At 43.5% G+C, this 14430-nt stretch overlaps 1 protein-coding gene across 3 annotated transcripts in view; it reads left to right on the top strand.

The window, feature by feature from the left end:
* The window catches only part of ST3GAL5 (ST3 beta-galactoside alpha-2,3-sialyltransferase 5), a 442038-nt gene that overhangs the window by 293081 nt on the left and 134527 nt on the right, over nucleotides 1-14430 (top strand). The window lies entirely within an intron of this gene.

Raw genomic sequence — 14430 nt, 5'->3', positions numbered from 1 at the left:
ACTCCCTCATAGCATGGTTTACACAAGCATCTTAAGCAGCATGCTGGCTTACTCCTTCATAGCGTGGTTTACACAAGCATCTCAAGCAGCGTGCTGGATTACTCCTTCATAGCATGGTTTACACAAGCATCTCAAGCAGCGTGCTGGATTACTCCCTCATAGCATGGTTTACACAAGCATCTTAAGCAGCATGCTGGCTTACTCCTTCATAGCGTGGTTTACACAAGCATCTCAAGCAGCGTGCTGGATTACTCCTTCATAGCGTGGTTTACACAAGCATCTCAAGCAGCATGCTGGATTACTCCTTCATACATGGTTTACACAAGCATCTCAAGCAGCATGCTGGATTACTCCTTCATAGCATGGTTTACACAAGCATCTCAAGCAGCATGCTGGATTACTCCTTCATAGCATGGTTTACACAAGCATCTCCAGCAACAAGCTGGATTACTCCTTATTACACTGCTTAAACAGAAATCTTAAGCAGCGTGCTGGATTACTCCTTCATAGCATGGTTTACACAAGCATCTCAAGCAGCATGCTGGATTACTCCTTCATAGCATGGTTTACACAAGCATCTCAAGCAGCATGCTGGATTACTCCTTCATAGCATGGTTTACACAAGCATCTCCAGCAACAAGCTGGATTACTCCTTATTACACTGCTTAAACAGAAATCTTAAGCAGCGTGCTGGATTACTCCTTCATAGCATGGTTTACACAAGCATCTCAAGCAGCGTGCTGGATTACTCCTTCATAGCATGGTTTACACAAGCATCTCCAGCAACAAGCTGGATTACTCCTTATTACACTGCTTAAACCGAAATCTTAAGCAGCGTGCTGGATTACTCCTTCATAGCATGGTTTACACAAGCATCTCAAGCAGCATGCTGGATTACTCCTTCATAGCATGGTTTACACAAGCATCTCAAGCAGCGTGCTGGATTACTCCCTCATAGCATGGTTTACACAAGCATCTCAAGCAGCATGCTGGATTACTCCTTCATAGCATGGTTTACACAAGCATCTCAAGCAGCATGCTGGATTACTCCTTCATAGCATGGTTTACACAAGCATCTCAAGCAGCATGCTGGATTACTCCTTCATAGCATGGTTTACACAAGCATCTCAAGCAGCATGCTGGATTACTCCTTCATAGCATGGTTTACACAAGCATCTCCAGCAACAAGCTGGATTACTCCTTATTACACCGCTTAAACAGAAATCTTAAGCAGCGTGCTGGATTACTCCTTCATAGCATGGTTTACACAAGCATCTCCAGCAACAAGCTGGATTACTCCTTATTACACCGCTTAAACAGAAATCTTAAGCAGCGTGCTGGATTACTCCTTCATAGCATGGTTTACACAAGCATCTCAAGCAGCATGCTGGATTACTCCTTCATAGCATGGTTTACACAAGCATCTCAAGCAGCATGCTGGATTACTCCTTCATAGCATGGTTTACACAAGCATCTCCAGCAACAAGCTGGATTACTCCTTATTACACTGCTTAAACAGAAATCTTAAGCAGCGTGCTGGATTACTCCTTCATAGCATGGTTTACACAAGCATCTCAAGCAACAAGCTGGATTACTCCTTCATAGCATGGTTTACACAAGCATCTCAAGCAGCATGCTGGATTACTCCTTCATAGCATGGTTTACACAAGCATCTCAAGCAGCATGCTGGATTACTCCTTCATAGCATGGTTTACACAAGCATCTCAAGCAGCATGCTGGATTACTCCTTCATAGCATGGTTTACACAAGCATCTCAAGCAGCATGCTGGATTACTCCTTCATAGCATGGTTTACACAAGCATCTCAAGCAGCATGCTGGATTACTCCTTCATAGCATGGTTTACACAAGCATCTCCAGCAACAAGCTGGATTACTCCTTATTACACCGCTTAAACAGAAATCTTAAGCAGCGTGCTGGATTACTCCTTCATAGCATGGTTTACACAAGCATCTCCAGCAACAAGCTGGATTACTCCTTATTACACCGCTTAAACAGAAATCTTAAGCAGCGTGCTGGATTACTCCTTCATAGCATGGTTTACACAAGCATCTCAAGCAGCATGCTGGATTACTCCTTCATAGCATGGTTTACACAAGCATCTCAAGCAGCATGCTGGATTACTCCTTCATAGCATGGTTTACACAAGCATCTCCAGCAACAAGCTGGATTACTCCTTATTACACTGCTTAAACAGAAATCTTAAGCAGCGTGCTGGATTACTCCTTCATAGCATGGTTTACACAAGCATCTCAAGCAACAAGCTGGATTACTCCTTATTACACTGCTTAAACAGAAATCTTAAGCAGCGTGCTGGATTACTCCTTCATAGCATGGTTTACACAAGCATCTCAAGCAGCATGCTGGATTACTCCTTCATAGCATGGTTTACACAAGCATCTCAAGCAGCATGCTGGATTACTCCTTCATAGCATGGTTTACACAAGCATCTCCAGCAACAAGCTGGATTACTCCTTATTACACCGCTTAAACAGAAATTTTAAGCAGCGTGCTGGATTACTCCTTCATAGCATGGTTTACACAAGCATCTCCAGCAACAAGCTGGATTACTCCTTATTACACCGCTTAAACAGAAATCTTAAGCAGCGTGCTGGATTACTCCTTCATAGCATGGTTTACACAAGCATCTCAAGCAGCATGCTGGATTACTCCTTCATAGCATGGTTTACACAAGCATCTCAAGCAGCATGCTGGATTACTCCTTCATAGCATGGTTTACACAAGCATCTCCAGCAACAAGCTGGATTACTCCTTATTACACCGCTTAAACAGAAATCTTAAGCAGCGTGCTGGATTACTCCTTCATAGCATGGTTTACACAAGCATCTCCAGCAACAAGCTGGATTACTCCTTATTACACCGCTTAAACAGAAATCTTAAGCAGCGTGCTGGATTACTCCTTCATAGCATGGTTTACACAAGCATCTCAAGCAGCGTGCTGGATTACTCCTTCATAGCATGGTTTACACAAGCATCTCCAGCAACAAGCTGGATTACTCCTTATTACACCGCTTAAACAGAAATCTTAAGCAGCGTGCTGGATTACTCCTTCATAGCATGGTTTACACAAGCATCTCCAGCAACAAGCTGGATTACTCCTTATTACACCGCTTAAACAGAAATCTTAAGCAGCGTGCTGGATTACTCCTTCATAGCATGGTTTACACAAGCATCTCAAGCAGCGTGCTGGATTACTCCTTCATAGCATGGTTTACACAAGCATCTCAAGCAGCATGCTGGATTACTCCTTCATAGCATGGTTTACACAAGCATCTCAAGCAGCGTGCTGGATTACTCCTTATTACACTGCTTAAACAGAAATCTTAAGCAGCGTGCTGGATTACTCCTTCATAGCATGGTTTACACAAGCATCTCAAGCAGCATGCTGGATTACTCCTTCATGGTGTGGTTGTAACGAGCATCTCAAGCAGCGTGCTGGATTACTCCCTCATAGCATGGTTTACACAAGCATCTCAAGCAGCGTGCTGGATTACTCCTTCATAGCATGGTTTACACAAGCATCTCAAGCAGCATGCTGGATTACTCCTTCATAGCATGGTTTACACAAGCATCTCAAGCAGCGTGCTGGATTACTCCCTCATAGCATGGTTTACACAAGCATCTCAAGCAGCGTGCTGGATTACTCCTTCATAGCATGGTTTACACAAGCATCTCAAGCAGCATGCTGGATTACTCCCTCATAGCATGGTTTACACAAGCATCTCAAGCAGCGTGCTGGATTACTCCTTCATAGCATGGTTTACACAAGCATCTCCAGCAACAAGCTGGATTACTCCTTATTACACCGCTTAAACAGAAATCTTAAGCAGCGTGCTGGATTACTCCTTCATAGCATGGTTTACACAAGCATCTCAAGCAGCATGCTGGATTACTCCTTCATAGCATGGTTTACACAAGCATCTCAAGCAGCGTGCTGGATTACTCCTTCATAGCATGGTTTACACAAGCATCTCAAGCAGCATGCTGGATTACTCCTTCATGGTGTGGTTGTAACGAGCATCTCAAGCAGCGTGCTGGATTACTCCCTCATAGCATGGTTTACACAAGCATCTCAAGCAGCGTGCTGGATTACTCCTTCATAGCATGGTTTACACAAGCATCTCAAGCAGCGTGCTGGATTACTCCTTCATAGCATGGTTTACACAAGCATCTCAAGCAGCATGCTGGATTACTCCTTCATTCCAGGCTGTAACAAGCATTAAAATATGTTTATGCATTAAATTCCTATGTGCCTCAACAGGTGGCATTAGTGTGACTGGTGAACCTAATGTGTTTCTAAATGTGTTTGAGGCTTATGTGCTGTAGATACACATGCTTTGCATACTCCTGCCATCTAGTGTTGGTTCCAGATGTTTACAAGTTGTTTTCCTTTGAAGAAGTATTTCCAGTCACGAGGTAAGATGACCTTTCGGTGATAGTGCGCATGGGCATCGACTATATTGTTAGTCTGCCATCGGGTTTGGGTGTGTATTGCTGTGCTCCAGTTCTTCGTGTTCCCCTCCGCGCACAATCCACTCTACCCTCCAGGGTATTGTTTCCATACGCTTCTGCCTACCGCATCTCGAATTGCTCGACAAATTCTCAGTGCCACGCCAAGTACCCTTGCACAGACCTACATCAAGTTTGTAGCTTGTGCCTCTCCCCGGAGCACAAGGAGGAATACTGTGACGCTTGTAAATTGTTTCGGTCCAAGAAGTCTCTATGCAATCGTCTAGCTCCACGACGAGAGATGCAACGTCAAAGCATCCAACACACTCTGGATATCTTCGGGGAAGAATACGAGCAAGAGGAGATCGAAGCATAAAGCAGCAGAAGAAGAATAGGACTTTTCCGTTCCAGAGTCCGATTCCGAGCCCAAGATCGATCTGGAGTCCGAAGATGTGCCTACGGGACAAGGTGCAGAGAGTATCGAAGACCCCTTACCCCCTAAATCCTCTTCCAAAACACATAAGGCTACGGCACCACCTCTGCCTTCTGGCCAAGGTTGGCATGAGACAAAGTTTCCAATGCATCACCTCTCGACTCAGCACTGAAACAAACCGTCAAGCCTTCTGGCTCGGGCCTGAGTTGACAAAAATTACCTTTGGATCCAAAACCATCAGGCTCCAAGGACCAATCTAATTTGGAGCCGAAACCCTCTGCTTCGAAACAAAAACATGCTTCGGAGCTGAAAACCTTCTACTACCAAAGACAAGTCGATTTCGATGTCGAAATCTAAGGACAGTGTCTCCGAGCCCCGAGAACAAATTTTAGATGTTCTTAAGACCAAATTGGATCCTAAACGGAAAAAGATTTATAATAATCCCGATACTGGACACATTTCTGCTAAAACACCAGCAAAGCACAAGCTTCCTTCAGAGGACACTGCCAGTAACACTTCTCTAAAGAAGGAGGAAATGGCTACCAGCCCTGTTTATCCTGCCCCACAACCCTCTCTGCCTCCACCATCTTCTCCACAGTTAATAATTGAAGATACACATAACACCTTAGGGATCTCCACATACAGATCTAGATGGGGATCATGGTGAGGATGATACTCATTTGCCTGTGGACCCATGGAATGATTACACCATTGACCCTCCAGTAGACAATGACCTAGACCTTTACCCTGCAAAGCCATTATCAACAGACGATAAAACAGCTCATTGCTAGAGCAGCAGAGTATCGTGGGGTGGCCTTACATAAAGAGACATTAGAAGAGGACTATTTATCATGCTTAAAGGCATGATGAGGCATGCAGATGATATCTTTAAAGACCCGGTCCGAACACATATTTTAACTCCAAGTGTACGTAAAAAGTATATACCCTCACAGCCTGTGTTTATCAAAGGACTCCTAAGTAGTGTCCAATGATCGCAAATGAGCTAAGTCTCAAACCTCTATGGATGCACCTCCCCCAGATAAAGAATCAAAACTTATAAATGCCTCAGGAAAATGAGTGGCTGTTCAAACTGCTAACCACTGGCGCATCGCTAACACACAGGGCCTACTAGCTAGGTACGACAGGGTACACAGGGATGAGATGGAGCAACTGCTTCAATATCTTCCAGATGAACGCAAAACTAAGGAACAGCAGTTAGTTGAAAAGGGAAAATTCATCTCTAACTCCTCAATAAGATTTTCTTTAGATGCAGCTGACACCGCAGCTAGGGAGATCAATACTAGCATTCTCCTCCGGAAGGCATTGCATGGCTTAGGATCTTGGGGTTTAATCCTGAAGTTCAACAGTCCATTTTGAACACCCCCTTTGACAAGGAACACCTGTTTGGTTCGATAGTCGACCAGTCCTTAGCAAAGATGGAAAAGGACACCGAAGTGGCAAAGTCCATGGGAGCGCTCCAGTCCCCGTCCAATAGAGGCCCCTTTTGCCGCTCATTTTACAGTGCAGGGTCTAAAACAACATCCTCAGACCCTAATACTTTGTCTTATAAAGGCAACATTCAATTTTTTCCCTCTAGAGGTTTCTATAGCGGAGGATATAGAGGAAACAATTCCAAAGGTAGGAGTAAAGGCGCCACACAAAACAATTCCAAAGGTAGGGGTAAAGGCGCCACACCGTGTAACATGCCTTCTCCTTACAGTGTCTTGTCCACACTTCCCCCGATCACATAACACCTGTCAGGGGAAGGCTTCAACAGTATTTCTCCATTTGGCAATCTATAACAACCGACAAATGGGTGCTCAACCTTATCCAACGTGGTTATTGCCTGGAACTCACTCCAATCCACCAAACATTCCACCTCGCTTTCACAAACTCTCGTCAGACCATTTACAGTTACTCAAACAAGAGGTGCAATCTCTCTTAGAAAAAGAAGACATAGAACCAGTTCCGTTTCAGTTTCAAGGTGCAGGGGTTTACTCTTTATTTTCTAATCCCGAAAAAGGATGGCTCCTTAAGACCAATTTTAGATCTTAGAGAGTTTAACCAGTGCATACTGACAGAACATTTCCATATGGTAACCCTTCAACAGGTTCTTCCGCTTCTACATCAAGTCGATTTTAAATCCACACTGGACTTAAGACGCATATTTTCACATTCCCAATCATCCAGCTCATCTCAAATATCTCAGATTTGTGATAGCAGGCAAACACTATCAGTTCAAAGTACTCCCATTCGGAGTAACTTCTGCTCCCAGAGTGTTTACAAAATGTCTAGCAGTAGTGGCAGCTCATCTCAGAAGACCCCAAATTCATGTCTTCCCGTACCTAGACGCATGGCTCATCAAAGCCAGCACACACCAAAAGTGTTTAGTACACACTCAGACCACGCTACATCTACTCCACCAATTGGGTTTCACGTTCAACATTCAAAAGTCTAACCTATAATCTTCACAGATATAATCTCATCTAGGAGCCACTCTCAATACTCACACTTCTCTAGCCTCCCCCAGTGCAGCCAGAATTCGCAATAGCCAAACTCTATTGCTGCAGTTCCAAACCAGCCAAACCTTGCCAGCCAGGACTTTCATGCGGGTAATGAGGAATGATGTCGTCATGCATTGCAATAGTGCCTCATGCAAGACTACACATACGTCCATTACAAGAATGCTTAGCGCGTCAGTGGAATCTGTCGCAGAGTCAATTAACAGATCTAGTGATTGTGGAGAGCAGCACCCATCACACTCTGCAGTGGTGGAATCCACAAAAAATATCAAGGGTGGCCTTTCATCGACCCTGTTCCACAAGTCGTGCTAACAGCAGACGCAGCTCTCATGGGCTGGGGTGCACATCTCCATCATTACACAATTCAGGGTCTCTGGGATGACAAACACAAGCGTCTCCACATCAACTATCTAGAGCTTCTAGCTGTATTTCTAGTGGCTGAAAGCTTTTTAGTCTCATCTCACAGGCAAAGTTGTCCTAGTCCGCATGGACAACATCACAGTGATGTACTATGTACAAAAATAAGGGGGGGGGCACACTCTCTCCAATTGTTTCGCCTGTCTCAGACAATTTGGAAACGGGCAATCCATCACAAGATTCACCTTCTGGCAGAACACCTCCTAGAAGTGAACAATCAAATTGCTGACCTCCTCAGTAGAAGGAAACCGCAAATACATTAGTCGGAACTTCATCCCCAAATTCTCTTTCCATACTTTCAACAGTGGGGATACCCACAAATAGATCTGTTTGCCACAGTAGACCACGTTCAGTGCCCAAACTTCGCCTCCAGGTTCCCACACCCTCTATCCAAAGGCAATGCCCTATGGATGAATTGGTCAGAGATATTTGCCTATGCTTTTCCGCCTCTCCCACTCCTTGTGGTTCAGAAACTCATGCAAACAATCACTCACACTGGTTTTGGTAGCTCCCACATGGGCCGGTCAACCGCGGTACACCACCCTGTTAGAACATCAAAAGCTACATATCCACTCCAGTCGCCTCACTCCGAACCTTAGAGAAATCAAGCATCCAATTCCCAAGAATGTCAACTTCGTGATTTGGCTTCTGAAGTCATAGTTTGAATATTTAAATTTGCCACCAGACTGTATGACTATTCTGAAAGAAGCAAGAAAGCCTACTACCAGAGCTTGCTAGGCATCAAAATGGAAACAATTTGCTGTCTACTGTAATAACACAATTCTACCTCTAGATGCTTCTGTTCAGAAAATTGTCTGTTACCTTCTGCACCCACAGCAATGTGGGCTAGCGTACGCATCTATTCTGTTGCATCTTGCAACAGTAGCTGCATGTTTGCAAAACAGACAGCATTTGTCTTTGTTCAAAGTTCCTGTCATTAAAACCTTTATGGAGGGCTTAAAGAGAGTTATACCACCAAGGGCTTAAAGAGAGTTATACCACCAATGTGGCACCAGTGTGGAATCTTAATGTTGTACTTATTGGACTTATGGGTCCACCCTTTGAACCACTATACAAGTGGTGTTTACAGTTTCTCTCATGGGAGGTTGCATTCCTCATTGCAATCACTTCCTTAAGGAAAGTGTGTGAGCTACAGGCATTAACCTTAGAAGAACCCTTCTTTCAACTCCATAAAGATTTGGATAGTTCTTCGTGCCTATCCCAGATTCCTTCCCAAAGTGGTTTCTGCTTTCCATATTAACCAATCAGTTAAGTCACCTGTGTTCTTCCCTCAACCTGATTCAGTAGCAGAACGGGCTCTTCCCACACTTGACGTCAGTAGAGCTTTATTGTATTATATCGAAAGAACAAAATATTTTTGTTTCATTTACTCCACCTCACAAAGGCAATCCTATTTCTAATTCAGGCCTTTCAAGATGGATTGTTAACTGCATTCAAAGTTGCTACGCAAAAGCTAAAATAACTTTATTTATACCCCCTAAAGCCCATCCCTTGAAAAATAGGGGCATCTATGGCCATCTTAGGTAACATCCCAATAGCTGATATCTGTAAAGCAGCGACATGGTCTACACCACACACATTTACCAACCACTATTGTGTGGCTGTATTAGCACGCCAATAAGCCAATGTAGAGCAAGCAGTGCTAAAAACACTTTTCAGACAACTGCAACATCTACTGGTTAGCCACCACTTTGGGAGAATACTATAATATAGTATATGCAAAGCATGTGTATCTCCAGCACATATGCCTTTAACGGATTATGTTACTTACCCATTAAGCATTTGTTCTTGGCATGTAGAGCTGTAGATTCACATGCGGCCTCCCACCTCTCCGGGCACCTGTCGTTGCAGTCCTCATTATTTACTCATCAACATCTCTTTACTACACACACTTACTCTCACCCTCTTGCGGGAAAACAATCTAACAATGGAGTCGGTGCCCATGTGCACTATGCCTGAAAGGAGGAGTCACCTTACCTTGTGACTGGAATTACTTCTTCGAAGGAAAACAACTTGCATACATCCGGACCAACACTAGATGACAGGAGTATGCAAAGCATGTGAATCTACAGCTCTACATGCCAAGAACAGGTGCTTACTGGGTGAGTAACATCCTGATCTTTTATCCTGTCTTGCTTGGCTGTTCTTTGTTTTTCTAAATAAGTTGTTTGATTATCCCATCAAGTCTTTGGAGCTTTCTTTTCTTGGCGGCCTTGTGACGTCTGACTTCTGGATATCAATTTCTTCACAGTATCCCAAGTGAATGCTGTTGTTTAGTGCTGTATCCAGAGCTACTAGTATTGATTGCACTCCAGTTGGATAACCTAGTTACTCCAGTCAGTCATTGCTTACTCTAAGAGTTGGGGGTAGGGGGGTTGGAGACTCGGATGCAGCATGACACAGTAAATAACACTCAAGAAACCCAATGACTTTCCTCTCAGTAAAATAATGCAGTTGAAAATTGGATCTACCTAAAAACCTAGACTTTGCAAGCACCTTCTGGGATGGAGCTAGGATTCCAAGCATTGAATCCTTAGCTTCAGGTCCTTCTAAAAAATAAAAGGCTGCCCTGATAGTCAGGTTTGCTCCATGGGCAAACTTTCAAGCTATTACACCATAATACTGGTCTGTGGTTTGGGGCTTGAGTGTCTGGTCTTATGGGCTTTACGCCAATATTTTAAACATACTTACGTGTAATGGTTTAAATGGCTTGTAGAAGACTGCAATGTTTCTACTTGGATATGAAAAGCTACTTACAAAAATGCTGGGTCAGGGGACTCTTGTACAAGTGACTGGCTTCATGGGGTTCCAAAATTTATTCAACGTTGGGCCTAATGGGATTTGCCAATCCACCGTAATGCAAGCTGGGGTTTGGATAAATATTGTAGGTATTCAGGCTGACCCAAACTGCACAAGGGTATTTGTGCATTAGTGGCTAGCTGGTCAACGTACAGTATTCCAGGAGGAAAGAGACTCCGGGAAGAAGGTGGGGGGGAGCAGAGTAAGTAGAGCCAGGGAAAAGGATGGCTATCCTCCGACCTTAATACAATTCCTTGTTGAGGGGAAAAATTGACGGGAAGTATGTCACAAGTGTGCAGGGGAACAACCAATGTTTGTAACACTCACTCTGTATCCCAAATGGATAGCAATGCCAATGCACAGATCCTTGAAAAACTTTCTTTCCCTCTTATCTGTCTGTTGGTTTGGTCTGTCTGTCGATCTATCTTTGTGTGTATACACATACACATTTAGTGGCACTCCCCACTATGTAGTTATGTTTCAAATGCTTCTTTAATTGAAAAAACTTTTTTGTTTTGACTAACTTTTTCTCTTGGACGGATCTGAAACAAATTTGGCATTTGCTTGTCTTATGCAACTAAGGTCTGGCATACAAATCTTCATGCAGTTCTATGCGGGGGAAATAAGTCATAGAGAGTTAAAAAATGTGTTTTCTCATTTTAGCTCACATGGGAAACTTTGTATCTGCAGCAAACTGTATTTAAAAGTTGGGCTTGAAAGGGTTAACACTCTTGTATAGCTTTTCTGTTTTTAATAATGGTTTCAGTTAAAACACTCACACTCTTGCTCTTTCCTTTCCTCTCCCTTTTCCTTCCTCCACCTTTCCTTTCCTCTCCCCCTTTCTCTTCCCCTTGTTTCCTTTCTCTTTTTCTTACTCTCTCTTTTCCTTCCCCGCTCTCTCTTTCTCCCTACATGAGTGATAGCAAAGACAACTATATTTGGGGGCATGCTGGTATGCAGCTACTCTACCAGGTAGCATTACCCATCAGCCTGAGAATACCTACTTAACTGATGAGCATACCTACTTAACTAAAGAGGCCTCTGGTTGTTCTGGATGCCTCTGATACCACAGGTACCATACATAGGGGTAGGCCCCCATGACCTAGTACTTTATCACATATTTATGAAGTGCAACTGGTTCTATATTGTAGCAATAGAACATGAATAAAGAAGAAAGGACCAAACAAATAAGTACCATATGCGTTCCTAGCAGTTACATCTGGCGCAATACTAATATGAATTATGTTATCACCAGTCAAAGTCTGTTGAGTTGTCCCTCATGCTCCTAACCTGATGAATTCTGTCCCATCCACCTTTCCGGTCTGCAGGTCATAGTCAACAATACAAAATAAGACCCAATCCACTGGCGAACGTCTGAATCAGTGACTACAAGGGGGTACAAGAAACTCTAACTCCCCACTAATCTCTTATCCACTTTATAAGGAGAAAACCGCACTGTCCTCCGCCAAAGTTAAGAACCTGTTCTCCCGGGCAACACACAAGAACCCCAGTAATAGTGCACCAGACTATAATTGGTCACACATTCGTCCACACCCAACATTGGACACCGCTCTTAATAGAGCAAAAAATGTGAGAGAAGCAAATGACCCCTCACGGAAACACCACCAATGGGGTAACTGGTATACAATTTCCAGACAGGCCCCTGTCTCATCATCGGTGGTCACTTGCTTCTCAAAGAAAAATAAGCAGAAAGGAAAGTAGTGTCCAAAACAAACAACATGTAAAGTGACATATAGTGAATTGCAGAATAATCTGCTAGTGACAAACACACACACAAATAATACTAACTGAGTGCATAAAAACACACACACCAAACCCTTAACCAATTTTATTCATAGGGCTATGATTGTGTGCTGTAATTAATAAAAAGGCTGGTAGCTAATCATGCCTACCATAACCTGCTGCCACCTATATTGGTGTGTGTGTTTTTATGCACTCAGTTAGTATTATTTGTGTGTGTGTTTGTCACTAGCAGATTATTCTGCAATTCACTATATGTCTCTTTACATGTTTGTTTTGGACACTACTTTCCTTTCTGCTTATTTTTCTTTGAGAAGCAAGTGACCACCGATGGTGAGACAGGGGCCTGTCTGGAAATTGTATACCAGTTACCCCGTTGGTGGTGTTTCCGTGAGGGGTCATTTGCTTCTCTCACATTTTTTGCTCTATTAAGAGCGGTGTCCAATGTTGGGTGTGGACGAATGTGTGACCAATTATAGTCTGGTGCACTATTACTGGGGTTCTTGTGTGTTGCCCTGGAGAACAGGTTCTTAACTTTGGCGGAGGACAGTGCGGTTTTCTCCTTATAAAGTGGATAAGAGATTAGTGGGGAGTTAGAGTTTCTTGTACCCCCTTGTAGTCACTGATTCAGACGTTCGCCAGTGGATTGGGTCTTATTTTGTATTGTTGATTTTGAGTGGAGGGCGACCCTTTCTGTTTTTCCCTCTGAGCTCCTTTATTGTTTGAATACTGCAGGTCATAGTCACCAGAAACATCTCAATTTATGGATGGGCCCTTCCTAAGGTCTCCTTTTAAGGTGCATCTATGCAGACAGAGAATCTGTAATGGTCTTTAGAAGTATGCAACGAATGTCGGGAGTTATTGGGCACCACCAAGGACTCAGTAGCATACCTCTACCCCATCATCCGGAGTAGCCCATTTTCCCCAAATTCCCCATCCCATAAACTTCTGAGGCAAGCCGGATCCTGTAAGAAATGAGGACTGGGAGGGCAACCTTTCTAGAAGATTTGTGGCCTGGGTGGAAGGAGGTAAAGCAAAACATAGGACAGGGAGTGTTGCTGGAATATCTGGAGTAGAACTGCTACTCTACTACATGGTTGTATGAGAAAGCACAACTGGGCTCCCCTTATGAAGGGGATGGCAACATGCAAACTTCCAATCATTTTAATATGATTCAACTTTACTTGTATAGTGTGCTTCAAATTACTTATGACACTTCAACATGTAGGGTTACTGCAGGGTCCAGGCAGCACCAATGAGAAAATATAGTCATGTAATACACTTTTTTTAAATGGAAAAGAAGCAGCCAATAACACTTAGTTGGACTTCTAAATGACATTGGAGAGATCCCAAAAGTCAAATTATTTGAGAAATCTGGTATAAGAAAATTACTGGCTAGAAAAGCAGAACTATCGGACTCAAAGCATCTTGAATGTAGTTTTAGGGTGATCTGTTGAGTTTATATAGTGCTTACTTACCCCTATGTTGGTCACTGAAGCTCTTTGTTACATGAGCAGCAAGGTATGACATGTAGGATGTGTGGTGGGAAGAGTTGTCTTTGATCCTATGTGAGCAGTGTTTCCATATTGTGTGTGATGACCACTGAGATGCTGTTTTCGTGTGATGAAATGCAGTGTGGTGGATTATTTATTTATTTAAAGAATTTTATATAGCGCTGGCTAGACCTGGAGGTATCAGAGCGCTTTACATGAGGTTCAACAAAATTACAAGATTACATCAGTTTCAATTTACAACCGGTGCCAGAAAAACTATTACAAGAGCATAGAGAACGAGATAAGTGGGGTGTAGAGGGGAAGGGGATAAGGGTAAAGGGGTGGGGGGAGATAGAGCAGAAAGACGAAGGAACGTCTGCCCAAAGTCCGACTGGATAGGTGACGGTCGAGGGGGAAGTCCAAAAACCCATCTCCTCTATAGCTATCAGGTAGCTCCACTGGGCTTTGGCCAAATAGCTGGGTCTCAAGGGAAAT

This window comes from Lissotriton helveticus, chromosome 2_2 (genome assembly GCF_964261635.1).
Source record: "Lissotriton helveticus chromosome 2_2, aLisHel1.1, whole genome shotgun sequence".
Lineage (NCBI taxonomy): Eukaryota > Metazoa > Chordata > Amphibia > Caudata > Salamandridae > Lissotriton > Lissotriton helveticus.
The sequence above is the reverse complement of the archived record's forward strand: the minus strand, read 5'-3'. Positions and strand labels throughout refer to the sequence as shown.